The following is a 21,333-nucleotide window of genomic DNA, read 5'->3' as shown; positions in this document are numbered from 1 at the left end:
TAGAGGGGTGGGATAGGGAGGGTAGGAAGGAGGCTCAAGAGGGAGGGGATATAGGGATATATGTATACATATAGCTGATTCACTTTGTTATACAGCAGAAACTAACACATCATTGTAAAGCATTATACTCCAATAAAGATGTAAATAAAATAAAATAAAATTTCATTTTCCAACTGTTCATAACTAATATACATAAATACAATTAATTTTTGAATATTGATCCCACATCTTGTAACCTTGGCTAAAGTCGCTTTCTAAATTTCAGAGATTCCATAGCTTTCTAGATATAAAATTCTGTCACTTTAAGATAAGGACACATTTCCTTCCTCCTTTCCAATTTTTATGCCTTTTTTCCTTGCCTTATTGAAGTAGGTAGGATTTTCAGTACAATGTTGTACAGAATTGGTGAGAGGAGAGATCTTTGAACTATTCTCAATCTTTGGAAAAACTGTTCAATGTTTCACCATCAAATATGATTGTTAACTGCACGTTTTTCACAGATGCCTTACATTTGATCAAGAAAGTTCCCTTCTGTGGTAGACAGAATAATGATCCCCTAAAGACATTCACATCCTAATTCCAGAAACCTTCAAATCTGTTCAGGTACATGGCAAGGGGGAATTCATGTTCCGGATGGAGTTAAAGTTGCCAGTCATCTGACCTTACGATAGTAGATTATTATGGATCACGTGGATGGACCAAATGTAATCACAAGGGTCCTTAGGAAAGGGAGACGGAGGCAGGAGAAGAGAGTCACAGGGGGATGTAACTGCAGAAAAATGGTCAGAGCAATCTAACATTTCTAGCTTTGAGCTATAGAATGTGGGTGTCCTCTGAACGGTGGAAAATATAAGTAAACAAATTATCCTTCAGAGCTTCCAGAAAGGAATGCAGCCTGCGAACACCCGGATTTTAGTCCAGTGAGACTCCATTTTGCATTTCTGACTTCCAGAACTGTAAGGTAATAAATTTGTGTTTTTAAGCCACGATGTTTGTGGCCATTTGTTACAGCAGCAGTAGGAAACGACTACATCTTCAATTCCTAGCTTGTTGAGAGCTTATTTTCTTGTTTGTTTGTTTTCTACTTTTTTAATTTTTTTTAATAAATGAGTCTGTTTGTTTCCTCTCTCTCTCTTTTTTTTTTTTTTTTTTTTTTTTAGCGGTACACGGGCCTCTCACTGTCGTGGCCTCTCCTGTTACGGAGTACAGGCTCCGGACGCGCAGGCTCAGCGGCCATGGCTCACAGGCCCAGCCGCTCCGTGGCATGTGGGATCTTCCCGGACCGGGGCACGAACCCGCATCCCCTGCATCGGCAGGCGGACTCTCAACCACTGCGCCACCAGGGAAGCCCTCTTCTCTTGACCATGCATCACATTATCTTGATTGTTCTTATGTGTCATCATTTTAACAATTGTATGGCAGCCATGGTGTGAAAAAAAGCAGTAGAGACTGAGGTTAAGTCATTCTATCCTCCAGGAAAAGGCATGGTCCTTCTCTCAGGCTGCTAGCGGGGGGCTGAGTCAATGTAACCTTTAGGAGAGCTGTGTCCGGGGCTTTCTTGCACCTTTAATTTTATTCAAATTTCCTCTGGCTTGAAATATTTTGAGGGTGGAATCAAGACTTCCCCTTAAGAGGGATAGAGATCTGGGGACCCAAGGCTCTGGAGATCTTTCCACACTTTACCACTCAACTGTCAGCTCTCTGAGCCCTGGGAGCTCTCTCTGCTGTGGGCCATTCATGTTGGCCTCCATTCCTACCCCCCATCCTGTCTCTGTGCCTCAGGAGGCCTCTCTCTGCCCTGTCGCCCTGCTTCAGTTTACAGAGACTGCTGCAGTGCACAGCGAGGCTCTGGTGGGGCTCAGTATGCCTCAAAGGGTTTTCAACCCTCTTGCCAAACCCCAGCAGACAGCAGCCACCGCTTGTGAAGGTCCAGATGCCTCAGAGGGAATTCTGTCAGGTCTTCTGTTTCCATGTAAACGTATAGAGTCCATTTATAAAATTCCTTCAAAACTCCATTTAGAAAATTGATTGTAACTGCCTTGAATTTATAGACTAATTTGGGGAGAATTGATATTCTTATAATATTAAGTTGTCCCGTCCATGACCTTGGAATGGATCTCCACTTATTCAGATCATATATATGTGTATTTTTATTTATTAGAATTGAAAATTTTACTCCCTCTAGGTCTTGTTCATTCTTACATCTTTTCTACACTTTTTGGCTATTGTGAACTGCGTCTTTTTAAAAATTAGATTTGCTAATTGGTTATCACTGGTGTAAAGAAATGATACCGATTTTGAAGGTTGCCCTTTAACACAGTAATTTTGCCCAGCTCTCCTACACTGTTTGATTCTGCTAGTGTTTCTAGTTAGATGTTCATAATATTTCTGAGTAGTGAGCATTTTATCTTTTTTTCAGAGTCTTTCTTCCTCTTTCTCTTTTCCATTGGCCAGGACCTTCATGATCTGTTTATCAGTAGCATGTATTTTTATAGCACCTGACGCTTCCCTGCCCCAGCTTCAAGCCTTCCTGGCCACAGATGAATTGAACCAGAAATTAACACTTGAGAAAAAATGGGCCAATCAGATTCCGGAATTTGGAATTGGGATTCAGAGTTGGTGGTCAGTCTCTGTTGGGCAAGAAATCAGAAAGTGCTGTAAACGTTGCACGGGGAAGCCATGTTTGGTCATTTGCACACAGAAGCAGAGAGAGAAGGAAACAAATAAGTCAAAAGAAGCAGTTTAAGAGACAGAGAGAGGGAGAGACAGATGGACAGAGACAGAGACAGACAGATGGACAGAGACAGAAGCACATGAAGAGAGAAAAGGAGAGAAATAATCCTGGAGATGCAAGACACAGGGAGAGGCCCACACCTACACACAGAGCCACACATTCAGAGTGTCAGAGGGACAGACACACAGAGACAAATAGAGAGAGACGTGGAGAAAAATGCAGAGACACACACAGCAGACATAGAGAAAGAGGGACAGAAAGATAGACAGGAGTCCCAGGCTCGCCGAGGCCATAGGAGTCCATCATGGTACAAAGGCAGAAACACTGCTGGTTCCTGGCATCTGTCTGCAGGGCTCGCTGGCTGCAGCTTCCTGGGAGGCCTGCCCTCAGGTTGGGTGAGAATCCTCTGAATCCTCGTAACAAATCCACTTCATGTAAGCTCCCTTGAGAGGCTTCTCCCTGCCCTCAAATGCATCATTCAGCCCAGAACTCTCCTCTGCACTCCAGTTTTGCACAAACATGACTGTACCTAGAAAGTTCAAAGACATGTCAAACCTAACCCTTCCGAACTGGAACTCTTAATTGTTCTCTCCTGAACACGACACCTTCCTGCCTTCCCAGAAACCTAGGAGCCACCTCTGATTCCTCCCTTCCCCTCAGCCCCTACAGCCGACCAGCACACAGCACTGTCCCACTAGCTGTGTCTCTAATCCATCCACATTTCTCCATCTCCAGGGTCTCCTTCCTGATCTAACACCATCTCCTCTCACCTGGGACACCGCAGCAGCCTCGTAACTGGTCTCCCCGTGTTCACTTTGCTCTCTCTCATCCATTCTGCACACAGCTGCTGGAAGTGTCCTCTTAACATTTAAATTGTCTGGTAGCATAGCCCCTTCCCAGCGGCTCAGGCACACACATGGTCATCTCCAAGGACCGTGCCACAGCTGGTCATCTTGTGCCACGAACCCTGCTAGACTGACTCTGTCCTTGAGTTGTTTATCCTTCCTCCCAGGGCAAGGATGCAAAGAGCCTGCTGTTGAGTCTATAAACGATGAAGTCATATTCTTGTTTCCACCTCTTTTGTTTTTAAATTTTGATTGGAGTGTAGTTGATTTACAATGTTGTGTTAGTTTTGGGTGTACAGCAAAGTGAATCAGTTATACATGTATGTGTGTATGTATATATATATATATATTTATATATACATCTCCCTCTTTTTTAGATTCTTTTCCCATATAGGCCATTACAGAGTATTGAATAAACTTCTCTGGGCTATAAAGTAGGTCCTTATTAGTTCTCTACTTTATATAAGGTACTTTGTATATGTAAATCTCCACCTCTTTTAATTTTAATTTATTTGCAGAAATTAGCAGACTTCATGTGAACAGAACAATATTTCAGTCGTTCATGCAGAGGTAACGCTGCACCCGCTGGATGTGGTGTAAGCTCGTTGCTCTCCAGTCTGTCTTTCCAGTGGGTTCTACCCCTCCTGGAGGTCCTTGATCCTTGAGGGCAGGAAGGTTCCAAGCACCGCTCAGCTGGGAGTGATTTTATCCTCCCCTGAATCCCCAGACCACTTGCCCTCTGAGCTCCTGAGAGCACACTGACAAGGGAGGTGTGTTTGGGGGTGTCTGTCCACCCCACAATTGCTTCCTCTTTGGACAGAGTACACCCCACTGCCACAGGAGAGGGGGTCCTGGTTACACCACGTGACCCGTCTCCACCCCACAGCCAATTGGACCAGGCCAGACACCTGACCCAAGTCAGGCCAGCTGGGCTCTCTGTCTTGAGAATCCTTCTTTGGGCCTGAAAGCCATCGATTTCAAGCAGTGTTTTGGAGTGTGGCTGGAACCCAGGCATGCAGTGGCAGCCATGTGACCTGTGCTGCAGAGATTTGGCCACGAGAGAGGAACGAGGAGGCTGGGGGTGGGGGGCGGTGGGCAGGGGGGAGCTGCCTCCAGTCTCTCCTGCCAGCCCTTGGGTCGGCCCAGCTTCTCTGCCCTTTCCCGGGTCCCTGAGTCACATCTGTATCCTTACCATGAGCTATTTCATGGCTTATGTCTGTAACCAGCTCTAGCTAATGTGAGTAGGTCTCTGCTACTTCCGACCACACGAGTCTGACTCCACTGGACATTTGTGTTCTGATATTATAGTCACCTCGTCTTTCCTCTGAGCGTTAAGCTTCCGGAAGGCAGGAATCTGATTCCACACATCTTTGTACCCTCACAGTGCCTGGTGCAGTGTGATGTATGACAAATTACAAATTCATCAAATAAATGACCTTATTTATACTAGTTATGAAAGAGAACCACATGCCTCAATTTTAAGAAACAGCGATTATTCCTAAAAGTGCTTAGTATTTAAACAATGGATACTTAAGAAAGTTATCAGTTTAATGCAAATTCGGGCAATTGTGTCTTGTAAGTAACAGTTTTTCTAGGAATCCTCTGCTCCAGAACCTTCCGCGGTTCTCATTGCCAGCTAAAATTATGTTTACGTTCTTGGAGCTGCACTCAAGACCCCTCAGAACATGGTCCAAGGTTCACGTCCATTCTCTCTCCTACCTCGTGCTGCAGTCACATCAGACCTCTCCTGTGCCCCTCCTCTCCCTGTTGTGCTCAGACTTGATTTACTATTTACAATGCTCTCCCCTCATTTTTATTCTCAAAAATCTTAACTTTTTCTTGGAGACCAGTTTAGAATCTCATACTTCGTTTTAAGTCCTTTTCTAGTTGATACAAATTCAACCTGTTCTCTCTTCCTCCAGAGCGTCTCAAAGTAGTGGGCAAAGTACCACAGCCGGGAGGGAAATATACATGCTGAGCGTGAGCTCAAAGGACCAAGGGGCAAGAAGTGATTCAGGCCAAAACCAAAATATTCCATCAATTAAATAATTTCAACAAACTCTTCCTGAGTACTTAGAATATGCAGGCGTCTGCCAATTGCTAAGGTTTCCCTTAATCTTCCAGTGGCCCCTCCCCACAATTGTTGACCCCCATGACTGGTATTTTCTCAATCCTCTATAAAAGGATAGGGAACTACAGCTCCAAGTGGCCTTTGCTCACCAGATTGACGTGTATTAACCCATTCTTGTAGAGACATTCTGGAACCTTCAGTAAATAAGAACTTTGTGAGTTTAAGCACTGGAGACCGTGGAAACACAGAGCAGACCCCCTAAACCTAAGGATATCAGGGAGGACTTCCTGGAGGAGGTAAACTGAGTTAAGTTTAAAAATTAAGATCAAGTTGGTTTCCTGGCACCCCATCTTAAGCTGCCTTTGTAGTCTTCTGACCCCACCTTTCCTCTCCCCCCAGGCCTGGAGAGGTGACTGAAGCTTGGGTGGTTCTCGTGCAGACCCTTTAGATAGACCAAAAATACCCCAGTGACACATGAATAATGAACTCTTCTATACTTTATTTGCTAAAGAGCAGCATCGTCTCCTCATTTATTTCTGGTGCTAATTCAGACCTTAAGCAATTGAGTTTTTTGAAGGTGGGGGGCCCCTGGACCCAGGGTGGTAGTTGGTCAGATTCAACATCTGCTGTTTTCTCTATTCAGCACCTGAATGCGGTTGGCAAAAATCCATGCCACGCGGCTCATGCCTGCTACACAAGTCTTTCCGGGTCATAGAAAGCTCTATAATATTTGTTTTTTAGAAACCGAAGTTTTCCCTACAGGTAATGCATGAAAATTTACAGTCCCGTGGACAAAATTAGGTGTCGGATTAGGAATTCAATGCATGGCGATCTGTCTTCCTCTCAGAGAGATATTGTTGCATAAATCAGAAAATCATAACCTGGCTATGTATAACCAACAACATTTCATTCCAGAATGCATATTCTAGCTGGAATGATAAGGCCTGTTGAAGCTGTGGATGGCATTTCCCGAGGTTTCTGAACAGCTACACTTTCTGGGAACCCTGGCGGCTTTTCCAAACATATCTGAGAATTTGATAGTAAGCTCTGTTCCTCATAACAGAGCTAATACAGCCAAGGTTGTGGGTTCATTTCAACAAGGGACAGTTTTCTTCACTTTCTACAGCTATATTTTCCATCTCTCAACAGCTCCTGTTAATATATTCCAAGTTAAAGAAACAAAGATAAATCTATGAACCCCACACGCCATTCTGGCTCTAATCGTATGTCTCAAATCCTTTATCACCAAGCAACAGCAATAATCCGTGTCCTGTTTACCGTAATTACCATTTATTGCACACCTACTCTTTGTCAAACACACTATTTTACCTAATTTTACTTGATCACAACCCCATACGAATGGGATTAATACCCCTATTTCCAGGTTTTAAAAAATGGAGGTTCAGAGAGTCCAAGAGGGTTGTTCAAGGTGCCACAGCTAAGATGTGACGCAGGGAGGAGGGATTTCCTCACCTCTTCCCACTCCGCTCCCGCACATGACAGCCCAGTCTCTTCCTCCATGGAAACCACCTCAATGGCTCTCTCCAAGGGCACCAGCGACTGTGGCTAAATGCAATGGAAAGTTGCCTCTCTCCTTCCTTACCTCGGCTGACCTTTCTGCGGTATTTACCACAGGTAGCCTCCGTGGCCCCGTGGCTTTCGAGTTTTCCTCCATCTCCTCTGGATGCTCCTTCTGTCCCCTGAGTGACTTTCCTGCTCTCTGCCATCTCTTAAGGTTGGTGTGGCTGGGCATCTTGTGCTGGGTCCTCTTCTCTTCTCGCAGTGTCCCCACCCTTGGGTGGTCTCACACATTCCCATGGCTTCAACAGCCATCTGCTGGCGGCCAGCTCTTAAGTCTGTATCTCTCTAGCTTGGTGCTCTCTTTTCTGTCTCAGACCTGTAGCTGCCACCACCCACTGGACATCAATGTGTCCTGATGCCCTGCAGGCACCTCAAGCTCGGTAGACCCCAAAGAGGACTTGTGACACAGCAGTCCTAAGGGACAGCCAGGATTAATCTCATCACTGTGGACCCCAGTCACTGGGTCTCTTTCCTCATCCACACAGCTCTGCTTGGCCCACTTCCCCGGACTAACCCCATCTCTTGAGTCCCCTGGAAAGACCTCTTCTCTGACTGGTCCCTTCACCTCCTTGCTTGCACTGACAGCTGACTTTCCCCCAAGGACCTGGCTTCCTCAGCAGCCTTCTCAAGTGGAGGCTGTCTTTCCTCCTTTAGAGCCTAGACTTGAGGTAGATGTCCTCCCGGCTGCTGATTGCGGTGTCCTGGTGATCCTTTTTTCCGTCTTCCGCTTCACCTTGCCTATCATCAGAATGTCCACTGTCCAGCCCTGTTTGTTGCAATTATATACTGTCCTCTCACCCTTCTTCAGATGTCAGTCATCAAAGATTTGAATACCTGGCTCACTGTATTTCTCTCCTGCACCAAAGTCATGTTTGGTGACTTTGGCATTCATGGAAAGAGGCATCCAACTTCTTGATCTCTCAGTTGCTTAACTGCCCCATCTCTGATGAAATCGTCCTCCACTCTACCTCATCACCCCCTCCCATGGGCACACCAGAGACCTTCTCGTGAGTAATGACTGTAACCTCAAAGTCTTAGCCTAAAGCATAGCAGACTCTGACCCCTGCCAACTTTCCCATCCTTTAGTGCCTTTACTCTAGCAATTCTTTGACTCCTCGGGATCCTAATTTTGAGCCCAGCCACATTTTTGCTACCCATCACCCCTGTTTCCCTTATTTTCAAATTTAAATTTCATCACCATTTATTCTCGACTACACCCTTGCTTTTTGTTCCGCTCCTTGCACTTTCCTGAAAAAACCCGAATCCTGTTGGTTAAAGCCAACTTTCCATGTGTAACAGGGAAGAGCTAAATCGGACTCCATGTTTGATCTGTTTCCTTGACTATAACCTTTGCTTTTCCTTGCTTTTGTTATTATAATCATACATAATGGCCTGCCTCAGGGAACCCTGCCCCTCTGCCTGAATGTTAAACTAAAGTGCCTCTGTTCAGCTCCCAGGGAGACAATCTCACCCTGCCCACGTGTAGATGGCTGTGGAAATTAACACATCCCCTCCCTGAGGCTGGCCATTCCAGGGGACATTTGCAAATCTTATGGCCTTTTTACTTTATTTCCTCATCTCCTCCCACTCTCAGTGCTATAAAAGAAACTGGCATCCAAACCCTGATAAGATGGTTTATTGGAGACACTAGTCTACCGTCTTCTCTGTCTGCTGGTCGTGCCACTTGGACTCGGTAACACACCCATTCTACAGTTGCATCTCAGAAGCTAAACATGGCTGGAGAAAAACCATCAGGTTTCTTTTTGGATATATCATCACAGATCCCAAGTAGGTCCTCAGATCGAGACAATATTTCACACTTTTCTGCTCTTCTCAAACTTCTGGCATCTTCTTACTCTCAGCTTGTAATCTTGCTTCTTCTTTCACTGATAAAATGGAAGAAATGAGAAGAAAACTGCTTCTGCCAACCTTTTGCTTCCCAATGCTCTGCCGTTGCCCTTACGACAACGGAGACACCCCTTTTGCTGCTGTCTGAAGCCAACCATTTCACCTGAATCTGAATTTTTCTCCTAGACCTTTCCACTCTCTCTTTCTTAAAATATCAAAGTTCCCTTCCCTATTGACTCATTCTTATTAGCATACAAGCATGCTCCCATCTTAACAACAAAACGTCCCTCGACCCCGTACTGCCCTATTGCTTTTCTACGCTTCACAGCAAAGCTCTTCGAAAGAGTGTATAGTCACCGTCTTGCTACCTCACCTCCCATTATTTTTTGAGCCCACCAGGAATAACTTTTGTCTTCACCACTTTCTTAATTCCACTCTGTTGAGATCCATGATCTCCAGATCCCAAATCCAATAATCCAGTCTAAATCTTGGTGTTCATGTCTTAATAGCATTTGCACTGTCAATCACTCCCTCTTTCTTTGAAGCCCTTTTTTCTCTTGACCTCCAGGATACCAGGGTGGACTTCTCTCCTGAAATCTAGACTCTGGCTACCTATCCAACAGCTCCATTTGTATGTCTAATTAGCATTCCAAACTGAACAGGATTGTTGATTTCTACCCAATCCTATGTCTGAATCTTAGCTCAGCTTCTTAGGAGTTGTGCGATATTGCGAAAAAAAAATACTCAATACCTTTGTGCCTCAGTATCTTATTGTAAGTTCTGCATAATCTTACCTACTTGATAATGTTGTAATAAGGATTAAATGAGGTAATAACATGAAAAGCATTGATCTTAATGCCTGGCATATAGTAAGTGCTCAATAAATGACAGTTCTTCTTATGTCTCGGCCTCATCCTGGTCTCCTCTTGGGTGTTCTTCATTCACAGAATTGGCATCACTCAGTCACCCAACTCAGAACCTGACATCACCCTTGATTCCTTCCCATTCCTAACCTCCCACATCAGTTAATAACCAACAACTCTCGAGTCTACTTTTTAAACATTTCTCACCACCCCAGCCTTTCTCCATTCCTGCTGCCCTTTCTCAGCTCCTCTCTCGTCCGGCTGTGGCTTCCTATTGTTTCTCAAGTCCTTTCTCCCCGTGCAGCCAAAGTGAAGTGATCGTTTTAAAATGCTGATCTGTTCCTATCACTCCCCTTCAATTTCTCCCTACTGGCCTTAGGAAGAGGTCTAAATGGCTCAGCATCACTATGCATTACGAACACAATACAAGGCACTTCAGTTTGTACTTGGCCCCATTTTGCAGCTTCCTCTCTCACTGTTCCCCACTCTGTCTCCAAATCCAAGGTTCAGTTCTTCTGAACCACTTGCCGTCTTCAAAACTTGCCATGAGTTCACATTGTATATGCACTATCTTTTGCCCAGGACACCGTGCTACCCACCCACCCACCCCCACCCTCTTTACCTGGCTAACTCATACCTGAGGGTTCAGTCCAGATACTTCCATCTATAAGAGGCTAGAGATGATTTTCCTGTTCTGGGTTAACCGCCCCTTCCTGCCAGTGCTTACACTAGTTCCTGTACTTTGCTTATGATTTCCCGTTTAAATTATCTGTTTCCTCACCAGACTTTGAGCTCCTGGAGGGAGGGACCTCATACTCAAAACCCTTAAAAGAATACTTTTTTAATCCTTTGACCTTGGAATACTTCACAGTTTCTTGATATTTTAGGTGTGCACTTAATCGGATGGAGTACACATTTACTTATAAGTGTGCCTGGGAATTAGTTCTTTTGATGGTTGTAATGAGGCTATAGGATTACATGGTCTCGAAGCTTCCTTTGCAGTTCTAAAATGTCAGGAAGGACTCTCTGGAGTATGGAGCTGTAGGGGGCCAGGGTGTCACCCACCAGAATGAAAGGGCTGAAGATGCTGGAGGAGTCTGAGACCATCTCTACCCACTCTAAGAGAGCTGAGCAAGGGACTTACTTCCTACTTTTCCATCCAGTTTAGAAACCATGTAGACACTGTCTAAAAGGAAAGTGATGAAACTACTTTCTTTGGGGAATGTCTAATATTCATTTTCCACCCCAGCTTCTTAGAATAATGAAGAAGGCAAGATAAAACAATGAAATGGTGCCACTCCCCAAGGGCCACTTGCTGCGCTTTATAATCGTGTTTCTGCCACCCTGTAGAAAACAATACTTCCTACAGCGACATCCCCCTCGGAGTGTTCATGAGTCCTCATGCTTAGAAACGGATGCTTCTGCAGGTCTTGCTGACTGTTTGGAGGAGGCGAGGGCTGAGCAGGTGTCTGGCATCTAGATGAACCTCATGACAGGGGAGCAAACTTAGTCATGAGTTTTTAGAGAAATCAGTTAATCTAGTCTGGATGCCTACTGTGGATGAAGAATGTCTCCTGCCGTATTAGTAAACAAAGGATGTTGCCGCCATCGAGCCAGCAGCCACTGGAGCCGTCCCCAGCTCTGCACCCTGGTGGCATTCAGGATGGAGAAAAGCAGGATACTGGCCCTAGACAGTTAAAGGCCTATCAGAGGAACGATTTCAATGAACCCAGACCCTTGCATCTTCCCATACATAGAAAAGCGCTAAATTCATGAACTTGACATGTCTGGTTTTCTTTAATTAACAGTAATCTTTGATGTTCCCAACTACCTGGCTTTTACTGCAAAACTCCTGTGCATCCTGACTCCCCCCTGTCCTCTTGGGAGCAGGTCCCTCAGAGCGATCTGAGAAGTGGCCTCCCGGGCTTGAGTCCTCAGAAAGTCCACCAAATAAAACATAATTCTCAACTTGTAGGTTGTGCTTTTTTTTTTTTTTTTTTTTTTTTTTAGTCAACACTACTCTATGCTGGGTCTCTGTGCTATGGAGTAGTGATATAAAGATGGACAGGATGCAACGTCTGGCCTTAAGGAACTCACCATCTAGAGGAGGAGACAGCAAGGACAACGATGTGGTCTGTGATATGATGGAGGGAAGGAAGCCCAGGGGTAGGAGTGGAGAGGCAAGACACCTAATTGACCTGAGACATGAGAGATTTCTGGAAGGATTTGAAGGAGGTGAATTTCAAGATGAGTCCTAAATAATGGGTAGTAATTAGTCTGGTAAAGGTATGTGTGGCAGTCTGATATGTGAAAGGATGGTACCAGAATCTGCAGCTCCTATGCATTCCCTGAGGAACGGCAGTGGGTGTGAAGAGGAAGGAGGGGAGGGAGAGTGGCCGCAGGGGTCACAACATGAAGGCCTTGCATGAGGCAGGGAATTCTCTGGCGTCTAAAATCCTTCCCATTTCTGAAATTCTAGGGCACGCTGGTGCCTGACAATATTGGGGGCTGGAGTATTACCCAATATGATGGCGGGACTGAAGATACTGAAGGATTCTGAAACCATCTCTACCTGTTCTAGAATATCCATAGCTGATTACACTTGTTCCTTTTTCTGTTAGTTGTTTGAAAACCATGTAGACACTATATGAACAGAAAGTTATGGAACCTCCATGCTGTAGAGGTTTGCTTGAATCGTGAAGGCAATGGGGAGCCATTGAAGATTATTAAGCAAGGAAGTAAACTGGTTTATGTATTCTTTTAGAGAGGTCGGTCTGCAGGGGCAGAGAGGAGGAGGGTGCATCTGAGGTCAGGGGCAGGAGGCGAGAGGACCAGTGTTTTCGTGGACCATCTGCAAGTAATGGAAGAGTCATGATGCTTTTCCATTGCTGCAGCAGCCATGGTTGGGGCCAGTGCAGGATGGCAGAGGGCGAGGGATGCCTCTGGAGTCCCCAGAGAAGCAGACTGAAGCCCTGCCTGCTCGGGCGCTCTGTCTGCCCAGCCACCCACTTCAGCCCCCATCGTCATGGTCACCTTGCCTTACTTCCTGATTGTCCCACCTCTGGACATTTAAGCCAGCCTGATCCAACCTGCCCCAGACCCAAGCTCCTTACCCTCCCATCCCAAACCTGCCCTTCTCCTCCTTGCTCTGTTTCGGACACTGGCACAACCCTCCTCTCAGCTTCCCACACCGGAAGCCTGGTCTGGATTTCTCCCTCCACAGTCTACATGCAACCAACCTCTGAGTTTTGCCAGTTTCACTTCCTAAATATTTCTGGACTCCACTGCCCTCAGTCCAGCCCTCATTACCCCTGGCCTGGGTTTCTGCCAAGGATTCCTAGCTATTCGGCCTCCATAGGCTCTGTCCGTTGGGAGCTTGTCAATAATGCCTTTCTGAGATGCCCTTCTGATCCCCCATATTTCTCGGCACCACGTGAGTTCTATTTCCCTTTTAAGGCAAACCGAGAATTGAATGCTCCAAGAAGCCTGGCTCATCCTCGGGCTGGGTCAGGGCACCTTTCCTCATGTTCCAATAGCCTCCTGGCTTCCTTCCTCGTGGCGTTTCCCACCTGCACTGTAACTGTTTTCTCTTCACTCATCTCTTCATACGCTCCCACAGGACAGTGATTCTGTTGGGTTTGTTTCGGGGAACTCCAAAGAACAAGGCTTGACACAGTCTTAGGAGACACTTAATATATATTTGCTGAGGAAATGTGAAAAAATAGGCAACATTACTGAATCCTGGTGCCTGGTCCTGTGCTTACTTAAGTGATCTCCTTGGGCTTCACATCATCCCTATCAGGGAGGTGTTATTGCTCTTATCCCCCTTTATAGGTGAGGAAATGGAGGGTTAGAAGTTGAAGCGTCAGAGCCAGAATTTAATCCCAAGCACACATACTCCGGAGCTTGTGTTCTTTATCACAAATGAACTCGCGCACTACCACAGTGAGGAGAGCTGGGGTCCCAGGGGCCATTCTCACTGCAGAGCAGCTGCCCTCTGGAAATGAAACATGGGTAAGCGGATGGGTTCAGGGGCTTTCCCTGCTTGGCTTTCAATAGCTGGGGAACCAAGTGCATTTTTTTTTTTTTTCGCGGTACGCGGGCCTCTCGCTGTTATGGCCTCTCCCGTTGTGGAGCACAGGCTCCGGACGCGCAGGCTCAGCAGCCATGGCTCACGGGCCCAGCCACTCCGCGGCATGTGGGATCCTCCCGGACCGGGGCACGAACCCGTGCCCCCTGCATCGGCAGGCAGACTCTCAACCACTGCGCCACCAGGGAAGCCCCCAAGTGCATTTTTAACCCATCCCCTGCCTTACTTCCAGGCTACAAGCCTGACTGCACCTCAGACCGTGTCCTGCCACGTCTCACCTTTCTTCTTCCCTCTGCCTCTGGACTGTGAATGGGGGGGTTGAATTGCCCTTTCCTTCCATGCTGCCTCTGATGTAACTTTCTGGGTGAATAGTGTGGAAACAAGTCCTAAGGGCTGACATGTCCCAAAGCCTGGCCTTGTGGGAGCTTCTCCCCACAGCCTGGCTCACCCTGCTCTCCAGCTGGAGCCAGCAGTCCACCCTGACCAGGGGCAGAGGAGGTGGAGGTGCTTCTCCATCTTTCTTCCTGTGCATGGCTTAGCCTAGCTCAGGCCTGGGGCACAGCAAGGACCTCGATAAATACTTGCTAAATTCAATTGAATTTCTCTGCAAGCAGAGACCTGTGATTTGCTGGGGGATGTTCCAGCCATTCCCAGAAGGGGGGATTTGTATAAGATGTCCACTGCCTCTGCCTCCTAGAGCCCAGGGAGGGTAAACTCCCCGTGAGACCCAGAGGATTAATACAAGAAAAAAGTCATCATGATACCTTTATTGCTCCCATTGAATTGCTCCATTTTCACATGTGGCAGTCTTTTAAGAAGCAGGATTGAGTCATGTTTATTTCTATATCAGAGAATCAAATCTCAGGTGTTGTAAGGTTTGGGTATCCTGGAGAAAATGGTTTGTGTATGTGTGCATGTGTGGATGGTGAGTATTTAAAGGATACCCAGGGGTTAACTTCTCTGGGAGCATACAATTCTTTGGAGGTTTTGTGGGTACAACTCTAAGACTGCAAAATCTGAGATATGAGCCTCTCTTCAAGACCTAATTGATGGTCATCTTACTACTTCCTATAACAGACACTTGTAATTCAGTCTCCTTAATTTTAAATTTTCTTTGAAAAGCAATAAGAGGAATCATTTCCAAGAAGTGGAAAGTTTCCCAATATATGTCACCTTTGGCTTCCTTTGGAGTGAACTGCGTTAGCCATAACCTCGTCTGCAGGTAGAAGAAGCGGCCAGCTGCCCACACTGCCTATTTGTGGATTTCCATTTATTTTCAAGCTGCCAAATGGCACGGGTAGAGCACTGGACCCAAAGGCAGGCAGGACTCCACAGTTGGGAGGGAAGAGACCTTAGAGCTTGGCAAAGAAATTGGCAAAGAGTGCTCCGCCAGCCCAGGCCAGGAGGTACTTAGCAAATGGAGGTATCCGATGGCCAGCAAAGCACCTCACAGTGTGAGGACAGAGGCACAGTGTGGATTCTAAACTGCCTATCACCAAGGACTTGGGTGGACATGTCCAAATCAGACACTTGTCAAGCATGGTCAGTAACTAAGCAGTTTAATTTGCAGATCTCTGTCCAGGCTACAGGAGCACCGCTTGTCCAGGATTCCCATCTCTTTTTTTTTTTTCAGTACGCGGGCCTCTCACTGTTGTGGCCTCTCCCGTTGCGGAGCACAGGCTCCGGACGCGCAGGCTCAGCGGCCATGGCTCACGGGCCCAGTCGCTCCGCGGCATGTGGGATCTTCCCGGACCGGGGCACGAACCCGTGTCCCCTGCATCGCAGGCGGACTCCCAACCACTGCGCCACCAGGGAAGCCCCCCATCTCTTTTTCAGTTGTCAGTTTTTACAGGATATGTGCCCTGGTCTGTGAAACCCAGCAGACCATGTTTCATTGCTCAGAACTACCAAAAGTATCTGTTTTCAGAAGTCCATTTTCATTTCCCTCAACGGCAGTCTTGTTTTATTTTTATTAAAAGTGAAAATTCTGTGCCTCTCTCCAGTGCATTTCCCATCCATGCAAGTATATTTTCCTCTTTAGTCTTTGGACAGGGGTGAAATTTAGAGTTTTCTCATCAGCGGGGGCCATCTCTGCTCTACCAGGAGTAGAGGTGATCTGGAGGGAGAGGTCTTGGCATGAATAAGTCAAGTTGCCTCATGGATTTTCTAAACACCCACTTTATTCTATTCCTCTCCCATCTCCACAGCAGCTAGAGAGGCTTCCACCTACTCCCCACCAATCTCAACTTCCCTGTGCAAAAATCCCAGGTGGAAATAAACTAAGGGTTTCAGCAGAACTGCAATGACATGTCTCAAAATAATGTGCCGCTTTGGCTATTTCCAGATTTATGAGACCATTTGTTTTCCTAAGACCCCACTTTGTAGTTGGATGAGATGCAGTTGGAGAGGCAGCGCTTGCAAGGATAACCCAGAGCTGGAATCTGAATGCCTCCCAATACTTCCTTGGATTGAAAACCCAAGTGGCAAGAGGGAATCTCGGATCTGTACATGGGAGCTACATGGGAGATGCCTTTGCTTCTGCTGTGGCAGGAACAGCCTACCTCCGAATGGCATGTGGCTTCTCTCCTTGGTATTTTAAGAAACTGTCTGTCTTGGGCTCTAGTTAATCATAATTTCCCCACAATTCAATTAAAACTGGCAGGCAAAAATGATCTCCTTTTTCATAGCCTTGATTACATGTTAGGCCCGATTCCAGGACATTAGCTCCTGGCGTCTGGAATCTTGGAGTCTGGAAGGGAAGTGCACTTCTGGGTCAGCCTGGGTTGCAAGTGGTCCTGCCCCAGGTTCCCTATCTAAGTTGTTTGTTTGTTGTTGCCTCTAAAACCTCATTTGGGAACTCAGCGTGCTCTCTGCTCATCTGGGAGTCCTGTCTATACTGGAAGTCTCTCTTCCATGAACTGGTGACAGCAGCACAGCACACAGCTGTGAAAACACAATGCGGGGGATCTGCTGGACTTGGGAAATCTCTCCCTCAGAAAGTGACAAGGCAGAGACTAAATCAGGAACATGCCCATACTTGCTCCCTGACCTGAGAGTGACAAATTAGGCCTGGGAGAGCAATGGGCTTTTTAGATAGCACTCCACATCTGTGTCCTGGGGAGCCACCAACAGTTGTCTCAAATGCCCTTTGAGATATATTTGGAAGAGAGATTTTCACAAGCCCTAACTGTCCTGCTCTGTGATCACCCACTGTGCAACTTACTCCAGCGTCCTCCTGCTTCCTGGGGAAATGCAGACTCCTGGTGAGAAACAGAGAGTCCCCCTGCCACCCTGCGCTGGCCCAAAGTCAGCTGCCCTGACAAAGCAGAACCTGCTGACCCCCTTCATAAAACATAACTGGGGTCTGTCACATGGCACACTGGGGAGGGGAGGCTGGGTTTAGTAGCCCTGATTCCGCCTTCTGTTGCTCACCTTCTCCTTGGAGACTCCTGGCGAGTCACTGCAGCCATCACCAAGGTAGCTTCAGGTGGTGCCGCTCCCCTTCTAAATCCTAATGATTTGCTGCTTCTCACTGATTTCCCTGTGGGCAGCACCTGACAACAGGCAGGAATACTTAACCAAGACTCCACTACAAGATCCCGGATAGGACTAGGGAAATAAACACACACGATAACTGGCAGCTCAATCCATCTGGGGTCCCAAGAGAGGGGTCCCCAACCATCTCCCATAGCCAGTGGCCACCTCCATCTATCACTGTGGCCAGCACATCCTAACCCCTCAATTTCAGGCTCTTCTAGCGATGCTGCCCCTTTTGAGTCCCAAGTCCTCCTTCCAAGGAGGAAGAACCATCTGCTTCCACAGGGCATGCCCCACACTCCCCTTCTCAGGTTTCCTGGCCCCTGACCCTCATTACCAAAATCTAACACACGTTTCCAGCCTCTCCTGGGGGGTGGGGTGATGTAGGTGAAATCAGCACATGTCCTTCTAGAGGCAGTAAGCAACGAGCAGTAGACATAAGTAGGAGTGGTGAGGTTTGGAATACCAGCAAATCTCTCCTCTCATCCCTCCTCAGTGGGCGAACTGTCTCACACCAACTTCCTTTGGGGAGTGCCTGGCTAAACGATGGAAGACCCCTGTGGAAAGCAATTCACTTTTACAACGAATGTAACGTATTTAATCATTAACAGTGCTTTCACGTCCTACACTCTTTTGTCGTTGTCTCTGTTCTCACCTGCCTCCCCTTCGTGATGTGAGAGTCTTGCGCAGAAGAGCTGTGGGTCTTTTAAATTTTATTTTTATTTTTTATGTCCATCGAAAGAGCTCTCAGCAAACACTACCTGAGGGAGTCGTGACCAGCAGGGACAGTTTTGTGATTGTCCTGTCTGCGACCTGTGGCCTGGAATGGAGACAAGGTTAGACCACAAGGATGTTTAACAATTACACTTTAATAACTTACATTGTAGATACCATAGCATCTAATGAAAATAAAGATGTCTTGAGTGCCAACTGTGTGTGTGTCTGGCCTGTGCTAGTTGCTCAGGGGACTTACAGCTCCAAACGAAAGCCAATCCTGGTTTTTGTCACAGTCACTTCTGTGCTTTACGTGTAGTTTTGCCATATATGAATCCATTCATAGGACATATAATTTCCTTTTGCCTAGGTTTGAAATTTTATAGGAATGGAATAATGCCACATAGAGTCAGTCCTTTGTGGCTGGCTTTTCTTGCTTGACATTATGTTTTGGGGATTTATCCATGTTTTTCGAGACTATAGCAGTAGTTTATTAATTTTCATTGCCTTATCATATTCCACTGAATGCACAATGTATTTATCCCTTCTACTGTGTGTTGACATTTGTGCTGTTTTCAGTTTGGAATGATCACAGTGTGGCAATAAACAGTCATACATGTCTCCTGGGTCCCGGTGTGCAACAGTTTCTCTAGGGTAAATGTCTGGGCGTGGTGCTCTTTGGTCACTGGATGTGTATCTTAAATTTTCCTATGTAACAATTTGTCGAAGAATTGTGACACTTTCCACTCACACCAACAGGATAAGATAGTTCCTGTTGTTTCACATTGTCATCAATGTTAGGTATGATCAGGCTTTTAGGTTTGGACAATCTGGTGGTTATAATTCTCGTAAATAATTAATAATATATATTCAGAATACTAGACGTTAGTAGCTGAGATATATCACAAATAACTTCTCACAGTTGAGGCTCTTATTTTCACTCTCTTTGTGATACTAGATGAATACATACTTTTAATTTAATGTAATCACATTTATTGATCATTTCCTTTATGGTTATAATACTTCTTATGTATTGTTTAAAAAAAAACAACTCCTCTACCTCAAGGTCATGAGGCTAGTCTCCTATCTTATCTTTTAAATATAATTTTGCCTTTCATGTAGGATTTTTTGCTTTTCTGTTTTTTGGGTTGTTTTGGTTGTGCCACGTGGCTTACAGGATCTTAGTTCCCTGACCAGGGACTGAACCTGGGCCCATGGCAGTTAAAGCTCCAAATCCCAACCACTGGACAGCTAGGGAGCTCCCTCATGTAGGTTTCTTAACGCACTTGGAGTTGGTGTGTCCCAGTACAATTTATGGAAAGGCATTATGTCCTCATTTGTATCCAATAATCTTTTATCCATACTTGCTTGGGTATGTTTCTTTATACTTTATTCTACTCCACTGGACCATTTGTTTCTATCTTAATTATTACAGCTTTGTAATAAGTCTTGATACAAAGTAAGGCAAGATCTTCCAACTTGTTCTGAAAATGTCTTGGTTTTTCTTGGTCCTTTGTACTTATGAATATATTTTAGATTAGTGTGTAAATCTCCATAAAGCAAAAAGATAAATAACTCTTTTTGGATTTTTAAATTTAGATATAATTGACATATAACACTGTATAAGTTTAAGGTATACAACGTGTTGGTTTGATACATTTATATATCGTAATCTGAAAGGCACCATAATGTTAGCTAACACCTCTATCCTATCACATATCTATCATTTCTTTTTTGTGGTGAGAACAATTAAAATCTAGTCTCTTAGCAACTTTGAAGTTTATAATACAGTATTGTTGACTATAACTGCTATACTGTACATTAGATCTACAGAACTTATTTACCTTCTGGGTGCAAGTTTATAGCCTTAAACAACATCTTCCCAGTTCCCCCACCCCTTGTCCCGGTAATCACCATTCTACTCTGTCTTTATGAGTGTGGCATTTTAGATTCCACATGTAAGTGAGATCATACAGTATTTGTCTTCTCTGTCGGACTTATCTCATTTACATAATGCCCTTAAGGTCCATCCATGTTGTTGCAAATGTCAGGATTTCCTTTTATGTCATGGCTGAGTAATATTTCATTGTATATAGTATATACCACATCTTTAAAAAATTAAAACTTGAATCACCATATGATCCAGCAATTCCTCTCCTGGGTATATATCTGAAGGACTTGAAATCAGTATCTTGAAGAGATATTTAAACCCCCATGTTCATTGTAGCATTGTTTGGAAACAACATGAGAGTTCATCAGTGGATGAATGGATGAGGAAAATGTGAGATATATATATATATATACATAGTACATATACATAACGATATATTATTCAGCATTTTTGAGTTCTTATTGGGATTGCGTTGAATTGATATGTTATTTTGGAGGGAAATGACATCTTTCAAATAAAAAATACTCTTGATCTCATAACTTATCTCTAGACATTTATTTAGGTCTGTTTAATGTTTCTTGATAATGTTTTATCATATTCCCTGTTGAGGTCTTTTATTGTAATTATTTTTGGGTTTTTTTGATGTTTCTATTTTTATTATTTGTGCCTGGTATATAGAAAGGTAAATGATTTGAGCATATTATTTTTCTTTCTTTCTTTCTTTCTTTTTTGTGTTACATGGGCCTCTCACTGTTGTGGCCTCTCCCGTTGCGGAGCACAGGCTCCGGACGCGCAGGCTCAGCGGCCATGGCTCACGGACCCAGCCGCTCCGCGGCATGTGGGATCTTCCCGGACCGGGGTACGAACCCGTATCCCCTGCATCGGCAGGCGGACTCTCAACCACTGCGCCACCAGGGAAACCCCCCTGAGCATATTATTTTTGTATCCCGTAATCTTGCTAAATGCTTTTATTGATTCTAATGATTTTTCTATAGAGTTTTTTACATTCCACATTTACAATCTTATAATCTGCAAACAGTAATAGTTTGTTTCCTTTTTTCCCCAATCTTTATACCTTTTTTCTTTTTTCCCCAATCTTTATTCTTTCTTTCTATCTTTCTTTCTCTTTCTGTCTTTCTTTCTTTCTTTTCTTTCTTTT

This window comes from Grampus griseus (genome assembly GCF_964374135.1).
Source record: "Grampus griseus genome assembly, chromosome: 5".
Classification (NCBI taxonomy): Eukaryota; Metazoa; Chordata; class Mammalia; order Artiodactyla; family Delphinidae; genus Grampus; species Grampus griseus.
This window is presented reverse-complemented; position numbering follows the sequence as displayed.